Raw genomic sequence first — 25540 nt, 5'->3', positions numbered from 1 at the left:
CAGATGATTCAACCCCAGAGGTTAACAGACCCCAGGGGCCAGCACCAAATATCTGGCTCTTGAAGGGGTCTTGTGCTGCGATTTCTCTTGCTGCTTAAGCAAGAATGTGCGCAGGCCACGGCCCACAGCTTGAATCTCTCGCCATGTCACAGTGCAGAGGGGCCGAGGATGAGGTCTGCACCGGGAAGGGAGTCCAACCAGAATTTTTAAAAGTCCGGTAGAATATTTATGGAGCATGTACTGTGAGCCAGGCACTTTGAGCTGGGGCTTCCGTGGGGAAACTGAACAGATAATGCGTTTGCCCCCATTCTAAAGGTGGGGGTGACAGATCATAAACACGACCAACACATAACAGCATCAGAAGGTGACATGAGAACATGGGGAGCTTCCTAGGTGACAGTCAAGGGCAAAGGCCCTGAGGTGGCCCAGGCTGGTCTGGCTTGCCAGCAGCAAGGGAGCTGTGGGCCTGCAGCTCAGAGGCTGGGGCCGAGGAGGGGTGGGGTCAGAGGGGACACAGGGATGCACGTCGCCCAGGGCCTTGTTGGCCACTGGGGTCTCTGGCTTTTACCCTGAGGGTTGAGCAGACACTAGAAGTTATCACTAAAACAACAACAAAATGCTCTTTCTTAACAGTTTGAAACAGGTGGCCCATGGACAGTGGCTGACACCCTGTCCTTCCTCCAGATCAGAACATGGCTCCACCTCCCCACCTGGGAGCTGCTCTGACTCAAACCTTCCCCCAAAGGTGCCCGGGGAAGAGCGCGTGCCCTGAGGGCCAGCTTCTCACCGGCATCAAGGGGCGCAGACTCCGCCCAGAGTCGGCAGAGCAGAATTCGAATTCTGGCTTCTTCTCCACACAATACGGCCTGGGCATCAGTCCTCTCAGAGTAAATGAGGGCACCCTGAGCCCCTGTTCCATGAGGCTGCGTGAGGATGGAAGGGGCCAGCATCTGCCACCAGGGTGGCCCGAGGGTCAGGGGTGTGGTGAAGAGTGACCCTCTAAAGGACTCAGTGACTGCCTTCCTCACCACCACCCACCCTCCATGAGAACAGCCAAAATCCAAACGCTGATGACACCTGACAAAGGTGTGGAGCGACAGGAACTGTCACCCATTGCTGCTGGGAGTGCAAAACGGCCCAGCCACTCTGGAAGACAGTTTGACAGTTTGTCACAAAACTAAACTCACTCTTACTATATCATCCAGTGATCTGGTTCCTCGGGATTGACCAAAAGGAGGTGAAAACTTGTATCTACACAAAAACCTGCACACGATATTTATAGCGACTTTCTCCATAAGTTCCAAACCTTAGAAGCAACCAAGATATCCTTCTGCCGGTGAATGGATACATCACCTCTGCTACACCCAGATGATGGGCTAAAATGAAATGAAGACATGGAGGAATCTTCAACACATATGACTAAGTGAAAGAAGCCTTACACGCTGTATGGTTCCAACTATTCTGGAAAAGGCAAAACGATGGGGACAATAAAATGACCAGTGGTTGCCTAAGGTGGGGGCAGAGACACACAGCCAGAGCACGGAGGATTTCTAGGCAGTGGAAACACTCTATGACACCGTAGTGGTGGATGCGTGTCATTATACATCTGTCCAACCCCGAGAATGGACCACACCACGAGTGAACAGTAATCAGAAACTATGGACTTCAGGTGATTATGATGTCTTACTATAGGTTCATCTTGGCAAAAACCACGGGCCTGGTCATTCTGGTCAGTGACCCTGATAATGGCGGGGGGGGGGTCAGGAAATATAAGGGAAATCTGTATCTTCCTCAATTTATTTTTTAAAAATTTATTTATTTATTTTGAGAAAGAAAGAAAGAGATCGCGCAATTGGGGACAGGGCGGAGAATGAGAATCCCCAGCGGGCTCAGTGCTGTCAGTGCAGAGCCAGACACGTTGCCCGGACTCAGGAACCATGAGATCATGACCTGGGCCGAAATCAAGGGTGGGACATTCAACCGACTGAGCCACCCAGACCCACACCCTCTCAATTTTATTGTAAATCTAAAACTGCTCTGAAAAAAGAAAATAAAAGTCTTCCCAAAAATGTCAACCCCTCCCCCCCAAATAGGCTTCTTATCGTTGATGTGTCAATTAAATGAGTTATGCATGAAACGGGATTTTTGACCAGCCCCTGGCACATAGCAAGCGCTCAATAAGTGTTTGTTGTCAGGCATGCCAGTGTCACTGAGAGCGTTATCTGGGACAGCCGAGGACACAGGCTCCCTCTCGGGCTGCCCCAGGGAACCAGCCTCACCAAAGGTGCCAGGTGCTCTGATTTGCCCTCCAAGGCAAGAATTAGGTAGCAGAGGGGCTCTGCCAGTGGCGAGGCAGGAACACAGATGGGCTGAGGCTCCCAGCGCATCCCTGGGTCCCCAGGCCCTGGCAGGGGCTGGCAGGGACAGCATGCATCCCCCTGGCCCCCGGGGCACCGCCCGCAGAAGCACACAGACACACGTGCGTGTGCAGGTGGGCTGCCCCACATAGCCCACTGGCTGGAATCTACCGGGTGTTTGTCGTGCCCCTGGAGCCCCAGCAACTAGGCCACACGCACCCGACAGACATTCAGGGAGCTCTCCCATTTATACTGGCAGGAAAGGAATTCACTGACAAGTTTGGGGACACGGGGCAGGCTCAGCACGCTTGCCACACAGGCCCCACTCACGTCCTCCGCTTCCCTTGGGGAGACGCTCATCATAATTAGAGATGGCCTCCTGTGTGTGGGCTGCCTCAGAAGACCCCCCAACACCCCCCAGCGCTCCCCACCCAGGACTGCCTGGCACAAAGTAAGGAATGAATGAATGAGAGACAGCACCCTCGTAGACGGCCTCCCTGTTAGCATGCGGACACCTCTTGGACATTAATACAGCAGACAGTATGCAAAATGACAATTGTGCACAGATTTCTGTTGTAGTATATAACATACCTTAAGTTTAAGCTTATAATATAAATAATAATAACCCTGCTCAGGGGTAAAACCACATTTTCTAGGAAAGGGAATTAGACCACTTGCTAAGGTAATGGGGCCAACTGGGGGTGGTGCTCTGAACAGGATACACAGCCCTCCCTATCCATACAGATTGCACCTGCACACCACCTCCTGGCAGCCTCCCCTGACTATGCCAGCATGCACAGCCACACCAGGCTGGGCACAGTGACCCTGGATTCATCTAACCATATCCTAGGAGTCTCTCTGATCCTGGCTTCTCCTCCTCCAGCCCCCACAACATCAGGCCCTGCCTGGGTCCACACAGAGGCTCAGGAAATGCTCATGGAGGAGAGATGCCCCTGGCTGGGCCCTCTCCCCGTTGTCCAGCCAGAGCCAGCTCCTGGGGCTGGGATGGCAAAAGAGGATTTACTGCTCTCTGCCGAGTGGGGCCTTTATCCACTTGGCTGTGAATGGAGACGTGCCGTCTGATTCTGATGCACAAACACCAAGAGGACAAAGAAGGCTCCTGCAACTTATAAATCAGAGAAATCATGTCTGACAGTCACTTTCCGTTTTCCGAGTGCCGAGCAATTCATCAGCTGGTCCCCCCTGATTCATAGATGCAGCGACACCCCGCACCCACGTTCATAAATATGTGCACAGTCAGGCGGGCCTGGAGCCGCAAGCCGGTTCCGGGCCCTAAACAGCTGCCATTTAAGCAAATCACACCCCCAAACCAGTGTCGATGTGAGGTTGTGGGCTAATTAGATCAAGTGCCCGATAGACACTGTGTGCTGCTGCTCCCTTTCCTCACCCCCTGCCCCATATGTTAAAGAGCCTCAAACCTGGGGAGACAGGGCGGAGGAGGGAAAACAAAACAAGCAGAAAGTGAAAGCGAAGTGAAAAATAAGCAAGCCGGAGGGGTTCCCACAGACCTGAGGTCCTCTCCCACTCCAGCCGGGCCTTTGGTTTGCAAACCTTCTTACTGAAGGACAAGGCCCCCTCCCCACCAGAGGGGGTTGGAGATGCTCCCTGGGGTGTCCGTACCGTGTACGTCCGCCTATAAAGCCACCCAGGAAAACGGGGGGCGGGGAGCTGCCCTAGTTAATGTGCAAACACTCCTGCGCGTGGCCGTGACCCAACATCAGCCAGCCCGCGGATATTGACAGGATCCGCGGCCACCGTGGGCTCTGACTGCACCAATGCTGACAACCTCTCGCTCTGGCCCAAGTCGTGGGGCCCGCAGAGAGCGGCACCCTCCGAGAATAACTTTCCTGAATTACATAAGATCACAGGGACACAGCAGACCCCTTGGAGCTGAATGACAAAGTGTCTGGGAGCCGGCAGGCCCCTCCGCCTGGGTGAGGCTGGGGTGGGGGTAAGAACTGGAGGATTTTGTGAGATAAGACGCAAAATCACTTCCTCTCTCTTCTGTTCATTTTTTTTTTAGCACCTGACAGGCATCCGTAAGCGAGACCCACACAACTCCAGTGAATTACGCAGCCCCGCTCATTTGTAAAGTGAAATGCAGATTTTGCCTGCTCGCTGTGCCAGATCTTTCCTCCTAGTCCCCATAAGTCGCGGCTGGCACGGGGAATCTATTGATTTATAATGATTTTTTTAAAAAAATAAAAATAAATAAAAACCCACGCTGCCAAAGAAACAATCCAGCAAGCACGAAAATCCCAGAGATTCCCCCCACCCAAGGCTCTTTTTTCCCCCCTCTGCTCAGGAATAATAAGTGTTAATTTTACACTTCATTTCTCAAAAAAATAATAGGATGTGCCTTTGCTTAAAACCAAGTCAGCCTGCTGGAACCTTTCAGGCTGAAACTGTGTCAGCCCAAAAGAGGAGCAGAGGGCTTTGTGGAAGAGCATCGTGCCGAGATGATAGCTCCCTGTAATGTCCTCGGTACCGACTTTTGTCTCCGAAAGCATTTGATCCTGGCAGACACATACTTATTTCCATACAGGTCTTGGGGGAAGCCAGGAGGAGAGAGAGCTGATTATCAGAATCCTGAAGGTGACGCTCAGGTGGGCCCCACTGATGTCAAAGGCAGGCCTGGGCACACATTCGGAGGCCATAATTTGCTGCCTGGGAGGGAGGGGCAGCAGGCTGCAGCGGGGAGTGGACAGGGCATTGTTCTCGGGCTCCGGCGCGCTGAGCGCGACCCGCTCCTGCCAGATCGCTGGGCCTTGCGGCCCTTCTCTGAGCAGGGACCGCACTCGGGAAAGCTGACCCAGGCATGGCATCATTATGGCACAGGCCCCTCTGAGGGGACAGGTCCAGCGACTGCCACCTGTGTGGACAGGGGGCATGATTAGCCAGCCACCTCCATTCAGGAAGCAGCAATTAAGGACACAAAAGTGAGCACCAGAAACAACTTGACTTTGAGTCGCAGTTCCAGTCATTCGCTGTGTGTGCTTGGGTGAGTTACTTAACCTCTCTGAGCTTCAGCTGCTTCTGCTAGAGAATGGGAAGAATCATACAGGGGTTTTGTAAGCCTGCCAAAACAGGCTTCCTCTGCCACAGGATGTCTGCCCTCAACAAAACTCTTTCCCCCCAGACCGCCTCCTTGTCCTCCTTCCCTCCATGCGTTCAGGAGTCCGCTTAAATGCTACCTCCTCCCAGAGGCCCTTCCAATGCCCCCCCCGGCTAAAGCTGCACACACCTGCATCCTTTCCAGCGCCTCTCACGCCTTTAATTTCCTTCATAGTGCTTACTGTCACTGGGCATAGTACAGAGTTGATTGTTACGTGTTCTTTTTTTTTAAACTACCTGACTGTCTGTCTGTCTCTCTCTCTCTCCGCCTCTTGCACATCTTATGTGCATGCACACAAACACGGAGTAATCTAAGTTCCGTGAGGGATATTTTGCTCATTGCTATGTTGCCAGGGCCTAGAACAGAGCCTGGCACATAGTAGTTGCTCAACAAACAGCAAATGAACAGTTTGTGTAAAGCACTTAGTACAGTGCTTGGAACATGGGTAAGGTTGCTAGCAAATGCTGCTTACCACACAGCAATGGTCCCCCCAACTCATAGGACTGGTGGCTTATAAGATCTGTGCTTGTCTTCAGAAACTTGCAGTTCAGACCCTCACAAAATGGCCTGCTCCAGGACTGAGGTCATGGAGGGTCTCCTTCACTCAACAGAAAAGGGGCAGTGCCCCTACTAGCCATGTGGCAGAGCTGGGGGTGGGGTCACGTGGTCGCCCCAAGCTGCCCTCTATACCTTTAGAAAATACCAAATTAGGCCTGGGACTTGCGACCTGGGACTCAGCAAGCCACCTTCTGCTCCTTGATCATCCAGAATTTTGAATGAGAAGGCGGAGAGACAGATGTGCCCTCCCAGTTTCCACGTTTGAACCTTGTAGCCCGCTTGCCAGCACCAGATCCAGTTGGCAGGATGGCCGGAACTTTCCCCAGGTAAGCGGGGAGGCAGCGCCCACAGTGACAGGGCGGGCCAGTCCAGCGGGTAGCATTGTCCCTGCAACAGCATTTCTGGGAGTGGAAGAAAAGCAGGGGACTGCCTCATGGATCTGGAATCCTCTGTTCCCAGCTCCGGTAATAAATTCACTAGCCCCTAATTCTACCCCAAGGATCAAGTCCACTAAAGGCCCCTGAGGTCCAGGGCCTTGAGCTCAGACACACACGGAGCACACAGGGATAAGGAAGGGGTAGGACAAGGAGGCTAGCATTCATCCAGGTAAATGAGCAGGCTAGAGGGGGACCCCAGGAGAGGACCCCTCCGATGCTGCCCTAATAAATAACCAACCACAAACAGGCACCAAACAGGAAAGAGAAACATAAGCCAATGGGGGACACAGTCCTTTGTTCTCTGTAAGGAACAAAGACCTTTGGGTGGAAGAGAAGAGGGCATATACGAATATCTGGGCAGGCAGATCAGGCTGTTTATCTATTGATCTGTTATTAAACGCCACACGGAAATGAACCAAGGCAGGCTGCAAGGGAAAGGAGAGGAATGGTATCTGACCTGGGAGTTGACAAGGGGCAAAGGAGGAAAGAGGGTCTGAGGGAACCCAGAGGCCAAGCAGAAATCAGGGAGCACAGAAGTGGGGGCAAGGGCTGATCTTGGGACCGCCAACACCTTAGGCCCCGGCTGCCCTGAGTATCTACATCCCTGATAGGCAGGGTGTGGTCCCCAGACCCGCAGCCGTGGCACCCCTGGGAGCAGGTTAGAAATGCAGGATCTCGGGCCCTACCCCAGACCTGCAGAAGGAGAATCTGCCTTTTAAAGGAGCAAGCATTCAAGTCTGAGGAGCACGGAGCTCTATAAAAGGGCTTCTGGGGATGCCATCTTGTTGGAAGTCTGATGTCATGAGGCTGTGTGTTCCTAGTGATCACCTTTCCTAAGACTGTATGCTTTGGTCTCTAAAAAGGAGGAACGTTTTCTATAGTCACTTGTCTACATTTTACAGGAAATGGAGAAATATGTCCACAGTGGGAAATACTCTCCTATTATCACAGCTGGAATGAGAATGGCATGGGGTGTCTTTGGAGGGGCTGTTGGAGACACCGGGGGCAGTGGCTGACATGCCATCGAGCACCCTGGCGGCCCCGCTGCCCAGACCCCAAATACCGGGGTGCCCAGGGCCCCCACCACTCAAGAGCACTCCGCCATTGCTGGAAGGTCTGCCCTACCACCACCGCCCCCATCCTGGGCCCCCATTTTCCTAATTAGTCCTGCAGGATAGGCTGTGCCCTTCCTCCTCCCCTTGGGCGCACCTTCCCAGGCCTCTCTGGCCAGGAGGGACCCATCTCGTGGTCCCCCGTGTTTCAGAGAGGCTTATAAATGAGCTCTGGCAGCCTGAACCAGGGCCCCACGGGGGACCCAGAGCCTCTTCAAAACAGAGCCCTGACAATTAGGCAGTCTGAGTTTTGAAAGGCTTGGGATTGATGGCGTGGACAGTAAAAATATCACCTGGGGAGCTGGGTGTAGTCCTCTGAGGGTTGCCTGAGGTCAGTTGCCATGGCAACGGAGAATGAGCTCAACCTTGTAACTGACCCTTATCTTTTTTTGATCTGTGGGCCACTTGGGGCCAAGGCTTGAAATCAACTGGAAAATAATCCGGTCACATATCAGAAAGAAAACTATTTATACTTATTTACCCAGGTATCCACCAACAGCCCCGTTCAGCGATGAGGAGGACGCCACAATAAACCAAACGGAGGCTAGCGGGCCGCAGGAGAGAGGGGGAGACCGGAGCCCCCACCTCAGCAGGCTGCAGCTACGTCCACGCGTGGGCAGGTGTCACCGGTGTCCGCCCCCCAACCCGTGCCCCTCAGGTCATTCCTGCCAGAAGCTCTGGGCCCTTTGCAGGCCAGCATCCGGTGACATCCACCAGATGACTGGGACTGATTCCTTCCCTCTTCTGCTGTTCAGGCGTGTCGGTCCAGCCTGGCTTGATCACTAGGCTGCTTGGCCTTCCTCCAGGGTGGGATGAGACTCTCCCCTGCCAGAGCGTGCTCCCGGCTAAGAGGCTGGACGGAGGCGCCAGCCGGGCAGGGGTGCATCTCCACACCTGGGGGAGGCGTGCACGTGGGGTTTAGGGGAGGCGGGCTGACAGGAGGGACAACTTCAGGCCCTCCCTCCTGGTCCCACACCCCGGTAAGGTTTGGCTGACTCAGCCACCTCCACACTCACCCCGGGGTCCCTGTGGTAAGATGGCCATCTGGTCAAGGCCTGCCTCCAGGACACTGCTATCCTGAGTTACAAGTACTCGCACACTCTCTTCCCCTCCGAAACTCAAGTCAGAGGACTCCAGATGGTTCCCTTGACCGACTGTTCCCAAGAGCCACGTCACATGGATGTTAGTGAGGGGTCAGTTAAGCTTGAGGATGATTTGGGTAAACTCCCCTTGAGCTTTCCCATCACTGCAAACAGGACAGCTCGACTGACTGCTCCCTGCTCACCCCTGCTCCATCAAGATGAGCTTCTTTGGGGGAACGGAGGGGAAAATATGGCTGAGAACCAGGCAGCTTGTAGGCTATTCCTGGCTCTGCCTCAGACTCCATAGGGTGAGTGGGCTGAGCACATTCCCTGTGCACCTCAGTCTTCTCGCCTGTGAAATGGGGAAAAAGCCATCTCCCTCACAGGGCTGTTATGAAGAGGGAGTGAGAACAAGCTAAAGAATACTGACCACAGTACTATCGCCACAACTGAGGTTATTTTGGACAGGATTCTGCCCAGAGACTCGACGCCCAGGGCCTGTCACACAGCGTGCACTGTGGGAGTCACCAGAACAGCGGGAGCCCACCCCTAGGAAATATTTAAAGAGCCCGGACATGGCGGCTGGTTTGTTGCAGGCACTCAACCCACGTTATGGCCATCTGACAAATGCCTCTGTGTCAATTTTCCTGGTCTCTGTCCTCCTCCGACTCCGCCCCACTCCCCATACTTGTGGTGGCAGAAGTTGTGTCTGGATTTCCAACCCTTTGTTCAACTGTGGCTCTCTGCAGCTTCTGACTTCCGGCAGCAGGAGTGGACTCCGCCCCCTCCTTTGCCCGCCATGCTCCTGCAACCACCTTTTCTTACTTCTTCACTGTTCTTCTCTTTGTTCCTCTGTCTTAAAGGTCAGTGAGATTTCCAGGGAGGTCCCAACCAGGGCTGGGGACGAGGATGGGGCAGGTGCGTTTGCCCCCACCCCGGCCTTGGCCTCTGCAGGGGACCCACATGGGTCCCACGCCCGTGCTCCCAGAATCACAAATAGAGGCCGGCCTGGCACAGAGATCCGTGATGGAGAGAGTCTCCTTCCAACTCCGTGACGTGCTTCCGCACAGCCAAGGAAGTCTGCCCCTCGGTGCCAGCGATCCTGCCACGAGGTGCCAGGGGTCCCGTGGTTCCTGAGAAAATGCACCATCTTTGCCACGGCTCTGCTTGCCACTTGGGTGATAGCAGACACAGACACGGGTCTCTCAGCAGTCTGAGTCACCTGTAGTCTTTAGGACATGGTGACTGGTTGTCTTTGGTGAGAACAAAGTCACCAACCAGGCCCCACACAGGTCACACCCAGAGACGTCTACCTCAGCTTCGGAAGGGAGAGTGAATGATCAAATCAACCCAGTGAGTGACCAGTGGGCCCACTGGGGCTTGAGTTCTACAGATTCTAAACTTCCAGAACTCGACACTTCAGGGCGGGAAGCACACACCCTCCTCACACACACCCCCCTCCACCTGAAAAACACAAAAGCCCTAAGAAAATGAAGACCCTACTGCACCCTCCAGGGGCCCTCTAGGCGAAAACAAGGAGCTTAGTCTTCCTTAACACGCCGAACACCTACCGATGTATATCACTGATCTTCAGATTCACGTTTTCCACAACAAGGTGACTGCTTAAAAGTCCCTCATGTTAATAATCCCCAGATTAATGGCCTCTAATAACATGCAATTAACGTGACAGGCAGGCTGCAAAACCCTTACTGTCACCGACCCTGCCAGGGACACGTGGATTACTATCCCTGTTTTTACTACAAGGGGTTTCTCGGCTGCTGACATCATTTCCCTCTGCCCACATCATGTTTTTAAAGTGAGCAACAGCAATGTGTCAAAAAAACGAACAGCTATCCACGGCGCACCCATGTCGAGTGCAGGTAGCACCATTTCTTCAAAAGTTTTCCAACCAGGGAGACACAGATCTGTCCCAGCAGCTCCTAACAGTTAAAGCTCAGCCCTGAAACAGTAATTCACCACTACTTCCTCCCCTTTGACTGCAGGGGCATCCCTACTCCTCAGCAATATTCTGAGCACTAATAAAGGACAGGACTAGACTGGCTTCTACGGCAAAGGTATAAAACATATGCACCTGCTAGATCTGCACAGTCCAATAGGGTCATTACTAGCCACGTGTGGCTACTTAAATCTCAATTAATTAAAGTTTAATAAAATAAAAAATTCAGTTCCCCATTTCAGGTGCTCAACAGCAATGCGGCTAGTGGCTACCGATTTGGACAGGGTGCAATGTTTGCATCATGGCAGAAAGTTCTACGGGACAGTGTAAGAGCAGTCGGCTTAAGGGCAAGAGCTCTCCTGGTCTTGCTCAGCACTGTAATCCCGAACCTACCACAGCGTGTGGTGCACAGCAGGTGCTTAAGAAATGCTTATGGAACTGTGGTATCTGTGTTTCAAAATGTTTTAAAGGACTCTCCGTTCCTTTTACTGCTTAGCACTTGCTGGGATTGCCCTTCGTGGAAAACCACCCAGATGTGAGCCTCTCTGACCTTCAACTTAAACCTCCCCCCTAATAATTACGGGGCGACTCTGCCCGGGGCAGATAAGAATATGGTGAATGCACGGAACGTTCAAGAGCAATGAAATTTCTCTGAAGGGGCATAACCCAAATAATTGGGTAACTTTGGACCATTAGGTTCTAAAGTAGACCGGTACTAGCTTGCCTAGAAGCCCACCAGCTACATGACTGAGCCACCTCTCACTGAACAACCTTTGTCCTCTGCTCTCTGAGAAGTATCAGGGTGTCAGCAAACAGGACCCCTGCTGAAGGTCAAGGCCAAGAAGAGAGATGGAAGGATCAGAATTCTCCACCTTTAAACTGGCTTCGCCCTGTTGCTGGTGAAGGAAGTAAATGCTTGCATTTGTAATGCTTCGCTAAGTGGTTTGTATCGTTTCTTATTCTGCTTCTGCCGGCTAAGTCTCAGAGAACCACAGTGTTGCTGTGACCAAGTAAGATGAAAATTGAACCAAAATGGAAAAGTCAAATGCAGCATGGAATAAATGAAAACATTCAAACCAATGATACATCCTTCAAGTCGTCACCTGATCCCAACCATAACACCAGCTCTGAGGCTACTCAGGGAGAATTTCTTCCGTCAGTGTGCCTCAAAAGCCACGAGGCAGAGCAAAGCTCAGAGCCACAAGCCTGGGCCTCCCAGGTGGTTCTGGAGTCACACTTTCTCATGTCCACCTTGGTCTCCACCCCCTCTCCACAACCACCAATCAACGTATCACCTTCCTGTGGGCAGAGGGCTGCCACCTTTCTTTTGTCCTTCAGCAGACCCAGGACTAAGACTGAACAAGGTCTACAGGACGCCCCAAACTCACAGTCAACCTAATTTGCTGATTTATTCAGCTCCCATTCTCCCAGATGGTTGTCTGGAACGGCTTGGGTCCGGCACCCAGAGACCAGATGAGGGGGGTCTGCCAACTCGGGAAAGCTTAGACCCCACAGCCAGCTCTGTCCGTCTCCTGGCTGTGCCTGCACCCAGCCGCCACCAGGCCTCCGAAATCTGGGGCCCTTTCACACCCCACCCACCACTCCGAGCCCAAGGAGGCAGTTCACGGAGAGCCATGGAAAGCCCCCCACCCTGTGCCCACAGAGGACCAGGAGACAAGCAGCCCAAGCCCAGAGGAGGGGGCAGGCTGACTGGGGAGAGGCTGGGAGTGGCTGGAGCGACCCCCACGCAGCCCTCCACTCTCCGTGCTGGCTCGACGCGACGGCTGCCATCCGCTGGGGCGCGATGTAAGCAGTCGAGGCCCATGGGCTGTGGCAGGAGACGGCCCCTCCCTGCAACTCTGGCTGGCCTTTTGCCTTCTTGGAAAAGGCAGCTTCATATCCCTTCATGAAAAAGCACATCTAACACCTGGCAATTCACCCTTTGCGGCCTACCCTCCTGGCCCCACCTTGCCAGGCCTGCTCTCACCTCCTGGTTCTGGCACACACTGACTGGGGCATACCCTCCAGGGTCTACAGTCATCATTTCACTCTCTTCCTCAAGAGCCTGCAGTGGCTCCCATTCTCCCACAGTAAAGCTACATCCTTCTGCCACATCTAACCAGCACCCTTGCTTTCGGCCACACCCACTCCCTCCTGCCCCATGGCGTTGCTCCTTCCTGACTCTGCACCTTTATTCACACAATTCTCAGTGCTTTGCCTCTATCTGAGAGATAGTCCTACGCTGGCATTCAAGGCTCCAGTTCCGGTTGCAACTAATGCTATCCAGAGTTATGTGAAATAAGAGGTATCTTTTAAAAATTCTCTCCACTTAAGTGAACTTGACTTTCTGTTACTTGCCACCCAAACAATCCTACTTAATAAATTAAGGGAAAAAAAAGTAGTTCTTTCACTCATCTGTTGTTATTAATAGATCCAGAGAAACATGAGGTGCTCAATAAGTGCTAACAGTTGGACTGGTTAATATATTCACACCCCCAACCCCACAGCTCTGGACCCCACCCTGGGCATTCCGACAGAGGTTTCCAGTGCTCAATGCTGTCCTAGACACAGGAGCTCAGACACGTGGCCCTGGGTCCACAGGCCCCCTAGCGTGTTGGATGGTGACAAAATAGGACTGAGTCAGCCCTGTGACTCCCCACCCCAAACAAAATGCTATTCTCAGGGCTGGACCCGGACCCTTGATTGGGGACTCACAGTGCATGGAGAGAAGCAGACCCTCAGAGGCAGGGTTCAGAGCCCCCTCCTGCCCGACCATCTGTGGCATCCTGCATCACTGGCTGTCCCCCAGTATGCAGACTGAGGACTGACCCAGTGCCGGTCCCATCAGATGGCTGTGGGGGGAGCGGGCCTCGAAGCCTTGGTGCCGTGATCATCACCGTCACTGCTCCTCACCCTGCTCGGGGCACTGGGCGAGGACCTGGGCTGGCAGGCCAGTGAGACACTGCCTGTGGCCCCCAGGTTGCCTAGAGGTGAGAAACCTGGGAGGCTGGGTGAGAGGATATGCTCTGTGTGACAACGTGTGACAGCACAGTCACCCAGAAGTCCACGGTCTGGTACCCCAAACCAGAGCCTTAAGGACACCCAGGGAGGGGGCAGCAGAGCTCTAGGGAGGTGAGATGGTCAGAGGTCCGTGTGGAGGAGGCGTTGGCAGGCACCGGGTTGGGTCCACACCAGAGCCCGCAGTGCTATGGGCACCACAGCCTTGCTGCCCCAGGGCCTGGGACTCAGGAGCTGCTCCACTGGAGGACGGGCAGAAGGGCCAACACCTGGGGTGAGGACTCAGGGTCCCTGATGTCATTGTGAATGTCGGCTTGGCAGACTGACACCTCTGACTTCATAGAGCGTAACCAGGAGGGAGATGGAGACACACACACACACACACTCTCTCTCTCTCTCTCTCTCTCTCTCTCTCTCTCTCTCTCTCTTTCTCTCTCTCTCACTCCTCTTGAACCCATTTTGAGGTCCTGCAAAATAAAAGAGTTCCTCAGTACCACATCTCTCAATGTCCCCAACTCCATTCACAACTGTAACCTTAAATTCTGGGCAAGAGGCACCCAAGACAATTTCTCTGCCTCTACCCCATGCTTTAATCACATCCTGAATGCACAAGGGCCCGGCCTTAATGGACATTTAGAAACCAGAAGCCAGATTCTAGTGAATTCCCTTGAATTCCATTTCCAAAATGGAGAGCGTGTCTTGGCTTCCCCAGCCAAGGACAGTGCTTGGCCTTGTCCTTGCTCCCTCTGGAGGTCTCCCTTCTCCTTGCCCAGAGTTGAGAAGAACAGAAATCTCAGGCACCTGCAGAGGGCTGTGTGCGTGCTGATGGGGCTGGGATCCAGCATGAAAATGGGGGTCCTGGCAGCCTTCCATCCAGTTCCCAACAGAGGACACCTCGTGCCTCCCCACAGGCCAAGCCCTCCCCAGAAATGCCCACTGTGCCTTCCTGCCAACAGAGCACTCTGTCTTCAGAGCCCCAAACTCTCACCTCAAGAGAAACATGTCTTGCTGTCCTGCCCCTCCTTTCCAGCCCGGTAGGGAACCTCTGCTCTTTTGCACCCCAAAACTAACCTTCCCGCCCTTGGCATACTCACACCTGCTCAGCACCTCCCTGTCACACACACACAGCCGGGGCACTCCGCAGCGCCCAGCATGGTGGCCGGCACACGGTGGGAACTCTTATCAATGCTTGCTCCATGGAAGGGGGCTCTCCAGAGATAAACAATATTTAGTGCTTGCCCACAGGAAAGTTACCAGGGACAGACACCAAGAGGACACATATGGCTTTATGCCATCAGTCTCCCACCTCACACCCAGCTAATGTGGAGATAAAACCAGCTACTCGACACGATCCGATTTGGGTGTTTCTTAAAAAGAGAGAGTGTGTGTAACTGCATGTGTGCGTGCCTTTTGGAAGAACTGGTGGATGGACACACAGGAGGGCGGCCGAGGGTCCTCTCTGGCTGGCAGGGCCGCCTAGCAAGGCCCTGATCTGCAGGCCATCATCAGCCACTACTGCAGTAATCTGTCAAGTGGGACGGGCAGGCCACTTTGCAGGTCTGGGCTCTGCGGCTGTGTGTCCTGGAACGTCACCTCTTGTGTGCCCCAGTCTCGCCCTCTGGGGACAGAGTTGTGATCTGTGGGCATGTACCCCCCTCCTGGGCCCTCACAGGCACTAGCTGCGAAGTGTGGTGGGGAAGGCATGAGTGCCGTCCGTTCCCACACCGGGGGTCCCGCTGCGTGTGAGCTGCCGGGATTTGTTGCAGGCTCCTGGCTCACAAGAAAGTGGAACATGCCTGGTAGGACCCACGACTGCAAGACCAGAGGCCAGGAGCCGTGGGGGTTCCAAGCGGGCGAGAGAGATCAGGGAGGCCATGACCGCTCGTGAGGAGGTTGGTGCGGGGCAGCCCCTCCACCAGTCCAGATGTCCTTAGCCAGCTCTGCCCCTGACTGGGTCAAGGCTGGGCACGGCCCATGGGGGAGGCAGCAGCTCCAATGTCTTGACAGGCCAGATGCAGTGCACCCGGATCTGCACCCTCTGCGAGATTGGAGATGACAGGCTCTGAGAGCCAGGAGAACCTGGGTCACGGGAAACTTGGCAACCAGAAGGGCGGGAGGGGCATCTGGGCTCACAGGACCTGGAGGCTCCACCCTCTGGAGGGCACAGTGAGGGGCTCTCCCCTCAACCCCTCAAGCCCTGAAGCGACACCTAAGTGCTCCCGGGCTGAGGCCAGGGTCCCACTACCGCCCCTTCCCGTGCCGTCAGCTTCCAAAGAGACGGTAGAAAGTGGTCCAAAGACCCAATATTTGTATTTCGCATGGTAATTTGACATAGAGGAGTGGGCATGGGGGAGTGTTTATAATCAGCACTCCAATAAGCCCACAAATGACGCCAGTATTTTATAAGCTTGTTAGAAACAAATCACCCCTCAGCTGATATTTACTTACTGATGAATCATAAAAGGGCTCAGTACACAAAGAGTACATCCAAAAAGAATGTCTGTCTCCAGTCCTGTCTTCAGCAAGAATGCCGGGAGTCTGAGCCTGCTGTCCCCCAGCACCTGTCCCCAGCAACCCCCACTCCCGCCAGCCTCTGAGGGGTAGCAAGTCAGTGGCATCTGACCCAGCTCCAAGCCCCTCCTCGGCCCCCCACCCATCAACTGGCCTAATCGGAGGCTCAACCGGGTGTTCCGGAGGCAGCTCTGTCCTTCTGCCGCCCCCGGAGTCCTCTGCGGGAGCAGATCCAATCCAGCTAATTTGCATAATGATGAAGCCCTCCAGTGCGGGCTGGGTCTTAGGAGGGTTGGGAAGAAATATGCCCTGTCCTTTGGAGAGGCACACAGAAGGCTCAGTGCAGCCCGGGAGGAACGGGGCGCCTGGCGGGTGGGCGGGCGCGGTGAGGAACCGGCAGCTCGCCCGCCAAGGACAGCTCAGCTCTGGCGCCCGCTGGGCCTGTGTCCAGCTGGCCCAGCGAAGGAAGCACTGCCCAGGGCTGTAAACCAGCAGGAAGGAGGTTCAGAGTGCCAGCTCCAGACTCAGGCCGGACAGACCCAGGTCACAGCGACCGCCACTCATGGGCTGGCTGACCTTGGGCAAGCCACTGACCTCTCTCTCTGAATCCCAGTCAGGCCAGACAAGGCAGCCCGCTGATTCCAAAGCGCTGATAGAATGCAGTAACTGCCAGCCATTATTATAGTAACATCACCATCCCTCCATTTGTTTATTCAGCAAATGCCAGGTATCATGCTAGGAAGTCCAGGAGACACGGGGACACATATCCTGCCTTTAAATCACCTCTGGTAACAAAACCATTCTGCAGGTCCAAAGCTGAGGGCGGTGCTTGGCCTGGAGGTGAGGGAGTGTGGAAAGGGGGCGTGTGGAGCTACTGGAGGGCCATCAGGCTCTGCTTTTCAGCCTGGAGGCATCCGGTTCCTGAAAATTCATCACGCTGAACATCTATGATTTGTGCATTTTTCTGGCCATACATCATACTTCAATAAAGTTTTTAAAAACCTCTCACCTAATGGAAGAGAGAGATCAGACAGGTGTGTACCTAACACCAGGCGGGAAAGATCAGCTCCTTTAAGAGGAGTGGATAAAATATTAGGGGTGGGAGTTGGGGCAACACCAAGAGGGAAGAAGTTCCTTCCATGCGAGGTGAGGCTCACTTTGGCACATGTCTAGTGCGTGGTGGGTGCTCAACAGATACTTGTGGAAAGAATGAGTGAGTGAGTGACAAATGACTTCCTGGAGGAGGCGGTCTTGGAGGAGCAGGTTCAGATAAAGAAGCAGGGAGGGCATTCGGCAGGGGACCGTCTCCAGAGGCAATGGCCCTGAAGCAGCTTTGCTCCAGTGACAAATGCTCACTGGGCGAGGTGCCACCTGCAGCAGTGATCCAGGCGCGAGGCGTCTGTCTTTGCCGGGCTCACAGTCTGAGAGGAGCCAGACATCCAAGAAGCAGGTCTAGGGCCATCAGCTCCTTCTCCTATTCTGCAGATACCGACTGAGCGTCCAAGTGCCAAGTCCAGTGCTGGGTGCTGGCGATACGCAGGTGAACAGGACGTCAGGGCCCCTGGCCTCACAGTGCTTACTGCCTCCTGCAAGTGAGTGCTTCTTTAAAAAGCCCAGTGTGAATAACATATCAAACCTAAAACTGAGCAGCTTTACACAGACTCAGTCACTAATCATCACAGCAGTGCTATGAGGCTGGTGCTATTTTTATTCCCATTTTACAGGTGATGAAATTGACACGGAATGATGTTAAGCAACTCATCCAAGATCATGGTGCTTACTGATGAGGCTGGCACAGGGCTGAAACATGGCTCTTACCCTCTGCACCATCTCTGGGTGCTGGTCAAGGAACCAAAGATGACCTTCGTCCTTGGCCTCTACAGAATATTTTATGCCCATGTTGCTTTCAGAGCCCTGGAAGTAAGCTGAATGGAGGTGCCATTCTTAGACCCATTTTACAGATGGGAACACTGGTTTTCAACGTACAGGGCCACAAAAGGTGGTAAGTGACAATGGAAGTAAACCCCAGGGCCTCAATTCCTTGTCTGTGCACTTTCCCCCGTCTGATGGCTGTAGGGCAGGTCAATGGAGGCCAGAAGAGAGGGGCCAGGCAGCCTTGGCAGGGGCAAGCCCTGCATGCTCAGATGCCCCGTGTGCAAGCCTGGGCCCTGGACTCCGAAGGACCACCCCATCTCGTGGACCCTGCTCAGAGCCTGCAAGCTCTGTGGGCATCATTCCCAGCTCTGCCCACCATGCACCAGCCAGGGGGACTGCCCCGTTCCACCCACGCACTGCCTGCAGCCCCAGTGAGAAAAGCAATCACAGCCAGAGCAATAGCTCATGCTGTAACAATTCTCCAAAGCCGCCTGTGAGCAGACATTGCTGCTTTAAATGGCGATTTTGCAGTTTGGGGTGCAAAATTATTTTCCATGGCACACGGGGAGTGGGCAGAATGGATTTGCCTGTGCTGAGCTGAGGTCCTGCATCCCAAGCAAGCCTGCACAGACGCTGCCCATGACCATGCTCACCGAGCCTCAGCTGCTGCAGCTCTGAGCGAGGACAGGAGGACTAATAATTATTACCATTTACTAAGTGCTGACTATGTGCCAGGAATTATGCTAAACACTTTCCATCTGGGATGAGCTCATAAAATCTCTATGAGGAGGTAACAGTAAGTGATGGAGCCTGGGCATTCCAGTCACAGAGCTGTGTTCTTAACCCCTGGGCTGCACTAACTTCCTTACCATTATTAATTATTACCATTGGTAATTGAGGAATAAAGGCAATTAAATTCAATACTTAATTTCTGTTATGTGCAAAGCATAGGGCTGGGTGTTAGGAATATAAGCACAACTAAGAACTAAACTATCTGCAAGAAGTTTCAAATTATTACACCCCCCAACACAGCAGTCTTTTCACAAAGTATTTTTTAAAGTTTTTCTTTAATGTTTACTTATTTATTTTGAGTGGGGGAGAGGCAGAGGGAAAGGGAGAGAGAATCTCGAGCAGGCTCCGTGCTCAGCATGGAGCTCAACGTGGAGCTCGATCCCACGACCATGAGATCATGATGTGAGCCGAAATCCAGAGTCGGACGCTCAACCCATTCAGCCACCCAGGCGCCCCTTCACTGAGATCATTTTTAATGATCAAGCACTTGACCAGCACATAGTAAGTCCACAGCACGTGTCTTTTGATTAAGTTAAAAAATGTTAAGAATGTTTAAAGATGGTATTTTCCTTCTCTACTGGCTATTCTCCAGGCCACTTCAAACATGCCCTGCAACATACACACGGACTTCCTTTCAGTTACTTCCCCACTTCTAAACAGTGACCCTTTAACGAGGAAACCGCTGGCTGAGTGACCGTGGGTAAACTGCCTTCCTTCTCTGAGTGCAGAGTCCTCATTTGTGAATGGAGAAGGTGGGGTTAGAAAACTCACAAGGTCCCTCGGGGTCTAGAATATTAGGGCTAAGCGCAAGTCCCGCCCTAACTGTGAAAGACTTTATCAGACAGTTGGAGGATATAAAGGATACAGAGTATATAAGCCTGTGAGAATTTCATTGGAAATTTCAAGATTCAAACTCAAGGGCCAGACATGAGAAAGAAACATTCATAATGAACACACAGTAGCAGCTCGAGAAAGGTTTCTTTGGAAGCTCAGGATGTTGGGAAGACACAGAGGTAAATCCTGAAGCTGATAGGCTGTGGGAAAATGCTAAATGTTAATGCTTCTGGAATATTCCCTGCAGTCCCTACCACTCCCTACTGTTTATATCCATAACCCCACTCTCATCTGCCTGATCTGCAAAGGCAACTGCGTTTGTGACTTCTGTTCAAGGAAATTCATTCTTCAAAGTCAAGCCAAGGGGGAAGAAAGAGCATATTTGTAACTGGGAGGCATGGATGCCTGATGACTATAAAGCTGTGTAGCTTTAAGAAAATCACCTAACTTCTCTGAGCCTCAGTTTCCTCACTACCATTAGTGGGCACACGTCTGTATCTATTTGATGTTCTTTCTAAGAAAAAAAATCAACCAGCTTCCCAGCACTCCCAGCACCTTAAGAAAATCATGAAGGTTGGGGAACCCAACAGAGACCGGTATCAGTCAGGGTAGGAAGGGAAACGTGTGGTAACAAGAAACCCCAAAGTGCAAGGGCTGCAAACAACAAAGACTTATTTCCCATTCACCCTTTCCGTCCATGGCAGGGGCCTCTGCTCATGGCAATCACGCAGGCGCCGATGGGAGGGGAGCCCCTTCATCCCCGACATTGACAGCGGCCGTGCCTAAGGAAAAGACAGAACTCTGAAGTGTGTCACTCTTGCAGTTCAGTGCCGTGCTCCTGCCTGGAGGTGACATAGGCTAGCTCCACGCACAGCCCTCTGGGCAGAATCAGCCCCCAGGCCCCACCCAGGACAAAGGGGCCGGGCTGGGGAATCCTACCCTGTGGCAAAGGACACCACTGCTCACTGCCTCATCCACCACGAGGCCCACCGGGGAACTCCAAGAATCTCAAGACAGGAATCAGGAGGATGAGAAAGAAAATGCAACCTGGAAACCCTCGATGGTGACCCAGCCTCTCAGAGAACGTTCCAGCTCGCTGAGGCCCAGGATGTGGAGGGGTGAGAAGCACACGCCGTGCTCTGCCTCCCCGGGTCTGCTCCCGGGGCCCCCGACAGAGAGTCCCAGTCCCCACGCCCTCTCCTGAAGGCAGAGGGGATGTGCTCCTTCCGGCCACCCAGCTCTCCCGCAGAGCGCACCAGGTAAATGCCACGTGCTGTCCTGGGGCTTCCCGCAAAAGTCGCTCTTGACGATAATGGCTTTAGGAGGCTGTGCAGCCGCACGCCTGGCATCTGAAACGCCGTCAGAGGCCAGGTGTTGCATCTCTAATTAGGATGGGGATTTTTTTCACCCCACACAGAATTTACATAATTGGGAAGGAGGTTACAAGGAGGACCCTCCCCACCAATTGTGCGTCTTCCATGCCCTCTTTCCACTTCCCCTGCACACTTCAAATTTAAGGGAGAAATGAATCGATTTGAATTTTTTGAAATTAATTATCGTCATTGCCATGGAAAATGTATCCGCTGCCTTCCTCCGGGAGTTGGGAGAGGAGGGGGGGTGATCTCCTGTGGAGAGGAGCCCTGGGAGGTGACACGCGACCCCCCACCCCCTCACCGTTGTACTCTTAAAGAAAAACCTCGCCTCACCCAGCCGGGTCTCAGAGCACCTCCCAATTTGGTCTGAGCATTCTTCAGAATTTTTTTTAGCAACCCAAATTAATGCTTTAAAATGTCACTTGCTACAGTAAAATTTATCAACATTATTATATACCATAGAAACTGCCATCCCAGACAAATGCACGACATTAAAATTTGGTCTAGAGCTCCCCAGAGGAAACGTTTGCTGCAATTTGTATAACAGTTTATATATTTATGCTATTTAATGGTACAAAGCAATAATTATGACTTCATTCACTGATAAGCAACGGCATTACATAAATCTGATGCGGATTTAGAACATGCCAGCTCTGACACCAGTGCACTAGTTGTAAATTATGTTGCCGTTAAAAAAAAAAAATCCAAGCAAATATGAAGGAGCAGCGGGAAACTAATAATGCGTCCCCAGCTGTTCCAGTTAACCTGCAAATGTGGCCATCTGCACCTCGGGAGAGAGAAGGGAAGGAGACGGGAAGGCGGAGTGGGGGAAAAGGGAGAGGGGACGTGGGCGCCTTCTGGAAGCACAAAGCTTTCCCCTGACATCCAGCCAATGACCTTGCTCCTCATGACACGGCAAACTGTGCCCAGATGGAGAAAAGTTCCCGGAGAGTAGAGGGTCCCCTCACCGCTGCTCCCCGACACCCAGCCCCACACGCCTGTCCCCTCGCCAAAAATACGTGTCCGTCTTCAGTGTCATCCTTCCTTTCCCTGCCCTTGCAGGAGGCTGGGCTTCTACCTCTGAGCTCCTACTTCCTGCAGTGCCAGCCTGACCAGGCAGCTTCCTGGACAACTTTTGTCATTTCACTTCGTTGCTTTTTTTTTTTTTTCCTAACACTTCTTCGTGGACCCATCTTGGGTGGTTAAGGAAAGATGGGGAGAAGGGAGAGGGGCAGGAGAAGAAGTCATTATTGTCCTAGATGTGCCTTCTTCACATGGTTCATCATGGAGTCATGGGCACAAAGGTTCACACTAGCAAAACAGAACTGCTCAGACGCCCGCAGGTGACAGGTCTGGTGCCCAGTGACCATCAACTGGGCTTCCAATGGCTGGAGCATGGAGAGTGGCTCTCAGCCTGGCCAGAGAGTGGCATGCAGCAGAGGTGGTCCTTTGAGCCACAGAAGGGTGACCCACCCACGCCCTCCCGCGGCTGGGCCCACCCCAGCCTCGCCCCACAGAAGTTGGCTGAGGGAGACCCAACCAACGAGCACCTCACCCTCTTCTCCACGTCTAAGCATGTACCTACACTAGCAGGGAACATGGACTGTGCATTTGTGGGCTGAACACTTCCCAGGATTCCCTCATCAAATCCTCCTGACAGCCCTTTGCACCGGACCTGGAATTATTTCAATTTTACAGATAAAAAAATTGAGTCATGAGGAAACTATTATAACTTGTCCAAGGTCATATCAGACAGTGAACTATGCTGAAAAGCCATAAGGTTTAGGGTCGCCTGGGTGACTCCGTTGGGTAAGTGACCAATTCTGGATTTCAGCTCTTGTGAAGGTTCGTGATCTCGAGGTTCATGGGATCCAGCCCCACGTCAGGCTCTGCACTGGTGGCACAGAGCCTGCTTGGGATTCTCTCTCTCCCTTTCTCTCTGCCCCCCCACTCTCTCTCTCAAAATAAATAAATAAAACATTAGAACAAACAAACAAACCATAAGGTCTATAAGAATGGTTGTAGGCCAACTAGCCCATGCTTTTGAAATTTTTAATCTGCAACCCACAGCAAGAAATATCTGTACCACGACCTGGTCACATACTAACACACACACGTGAACCTCCCAAAATTAATGTGACTACACTTAAGATTACTAAGTGTGAGGTGTTCTGGCATTTTCTTTCCTTCTGCTTTTCCTTCTCCCTTCCCTTCCCTTCCCTCTAATCCATTCCATTCCATTCCGTCCCATCCCATGCTCTGCTCTGCCTTACTAATTCCTTTTTCATTTTGTTGGCTGTGACTGTCCCGAGTTGATCTTGTGATTTGCTACTGGGTTAGAGCCTACAATTTGAAAAACGCTGGCTGCTTCAACACCCTCATTTTCCAGAAGGGAAGCTAAGACTCCGAGAAGGCAGCCCATTTTGTGAAGATCACACAGGTTTGTGGGCCGGCCAGAACCCAAGCCCAGGCTCCAGCCCTCTCTCCAGCAAACCTTGCAGTGTCTGTCATCCCCAAGCCCTCCCTGGGCTTCCCAGGGCTCACTGCTGACCACACTGGCGACAAGTGGGTCCCTGGCCCCTTCGGGTGACGGCCCGTAGTTGGGCACAGGAAAGCGCACTGCGTGTGGATGAGGCGAGGCACGGGGGTAACAAGGGTACAGGGAGGACAGAGTCCTGACAAGGGTACAGGGAGGACAGAGTCCTGAGATGGGGCTCCCAATTCATTCAGCCAACAATTCTGGAGTGTCCTCCTCTTGGTCGGTGCCCCTTCTGGCTCCTGTGGGGGTCCCCTCAGGCTTGGGGACTTGGGGAGCAGGCTGTACCGTCACAGACACAGAGGGAGGACAGTGCGGGGTGCCTCCCACAGCGCCACGGGCAGATCTGCACAACCTCCCGAGGCTGGGGCTCTCCCTGACATCATCACATTCCCACGAGAATAGCAATGCCCGTCCCATTGTCAGGTGGGTCCCTGAAAGGAAGGCCCCTGTGCCGGGGCTGCGGGTGGCAGACATGGTTCCCACTGCCCTCCTTCCTGCCCACAGCCTCCCATCACTGTGACTAAATGGTTTTGTAACTAAGAAAACAGCATCTCTGGGCTGCTCCAATTTTCACAGACCTTCGACAACCTCAGTTCAAAGGTCCAACCATCATCTGCCCCCCCCCCCCACCGCCCCGTCCCAGAGCCCCTCCCCCCAGAGCACCATCCGTCACTTCGGCACTCTGGCAAGCTACGGGGTACCGGCTCCTATCAGGACCTCAAAACACAGCTCCGTGCATCCCCCTGCACATCAGCTTATTCACAAGACAACTTCAAGTATCGAGGACACGGTCTTTTTATTTTTATGGCCTAAGCAGCATCAATTCCAAGAACTAGAAAAACAATCCCTCAGTGGGATCCTATTCAGTGACTCGCCCGGAAGGTCCTGGAGGCCAAGCTAGTAGCTCTGTCTTCTTAACAGCATGGGGACAAAGGACAGCCAGGCCTGAGGGGTGGGGTCAGGCCTGTACACACTTCAAAACGCACTGGGTGCATTTAGGCCGAAACCCAGAGAGCCTGATTGGTTAGGAAAAGCCGGCACTTTCTCCACTGGAAGAACAAGGAGATTCCTCAAGTAGAGGAAGGAGCTTGAAGACAAGGAACGGGGGGTGGGAGGGTGGGGGGAATGGATGAGCCTCTGATTCCGGAACAGTGAGGTGTTCAGATGGACAGATAAACAGAGTGGCCTCCAACTCTGGCTGGGACACATGCATGGCCAGTACCGCCCTCAACATGTAGCAGTGGTTTTCTTTTAGGGGTCACATTATGTGGGGGGGTTTTTTGTTTGTTTGTAATTACTTGCCAACATTTAAGACAACAAGAAATCTTATATTAAAATCTGGATTTGGGGCTTCTGTTGAAAACTCAGAACATCTGGACTCTCCAAGATGCAATCCCCCAGGAGGACAACGGAGGGGCATGGGCTCTCTGCTAGGACACGATGGCCCCCCTGTCCCCACGCAGCCTGCCTTACTGGCTTTTGCTAGTGCCTCGCCTCCGTAGACAGAGTCGGTGGCACCCGACCAACCACATAAGAGAAAGGCAAAGGAGGCTGAGGTTCCGGCTCCAAGTCACTGTGTGACCTTGGCCAACCCCCTGTCTGTCTCTGGGCCTCTGTGAAAGCTGTGTAGTGAAAGGGGGTTGAAATCCACCCCTCGTGCACTTGGTGCCCTCCTGGCCCAACCTCAGACTCCTTTAAAGGGTGAGAAGACAGGCTGGAGGGAGGGGCAGGTGCCGGTGCGCCCTCACAGCCAGCCCTGCCGCCGTCCCCAAGGCCGTGCTGACGCCACTCCGCGGCAGCCTGATATGAATATTGTGTCAGAGACTGGAGATATTAAGAATGACAATGCATTATTACTGCAGCGGGGAAATCTCCGGAGTCCTAGAGATAGGATTTCAAAATCCTCAGCCAAAAATCAATAGTAATGCCCAAGAATTTATAAAAGAAGCATGTCAGTCC

General features: G+C 53.1%; 1 protein-coding gene across 1 annotated transcript in view; it reads right to left on the bottom strand.

The window, feature by feature from the left end:
* ZNF423 (zinc finger protein 423) overlaps positions 1-25540 on the bottom strand; it is a 262115-nt gene that overhangs the window by 29698 nt on the left and 206877 nt on the right. The gene's annotated exons all lie outside the window — the stretch shown is intronic.

Source organism: Suricata suricatta, chromosome 16 (genome assembly GCF_006229205.1).
Source record: "Suricata suricatta isolate VVHF042 chromosome 16, meerkat_22Aug2017_6uvM2_HiC, whole genome shotgun sequence".
Classification (NCBI taxonomy): domain Eukaryota; kingdom Metazoa; phylum Chordata; class Mammalia; order Carnivora; family Herpestidae; genus Suricata; species Suricata suricatta.
Note: the sequence above shows the minus strand (reverse complement) of the source record. Positions and strands in the feature narration are given on the sequence as shown.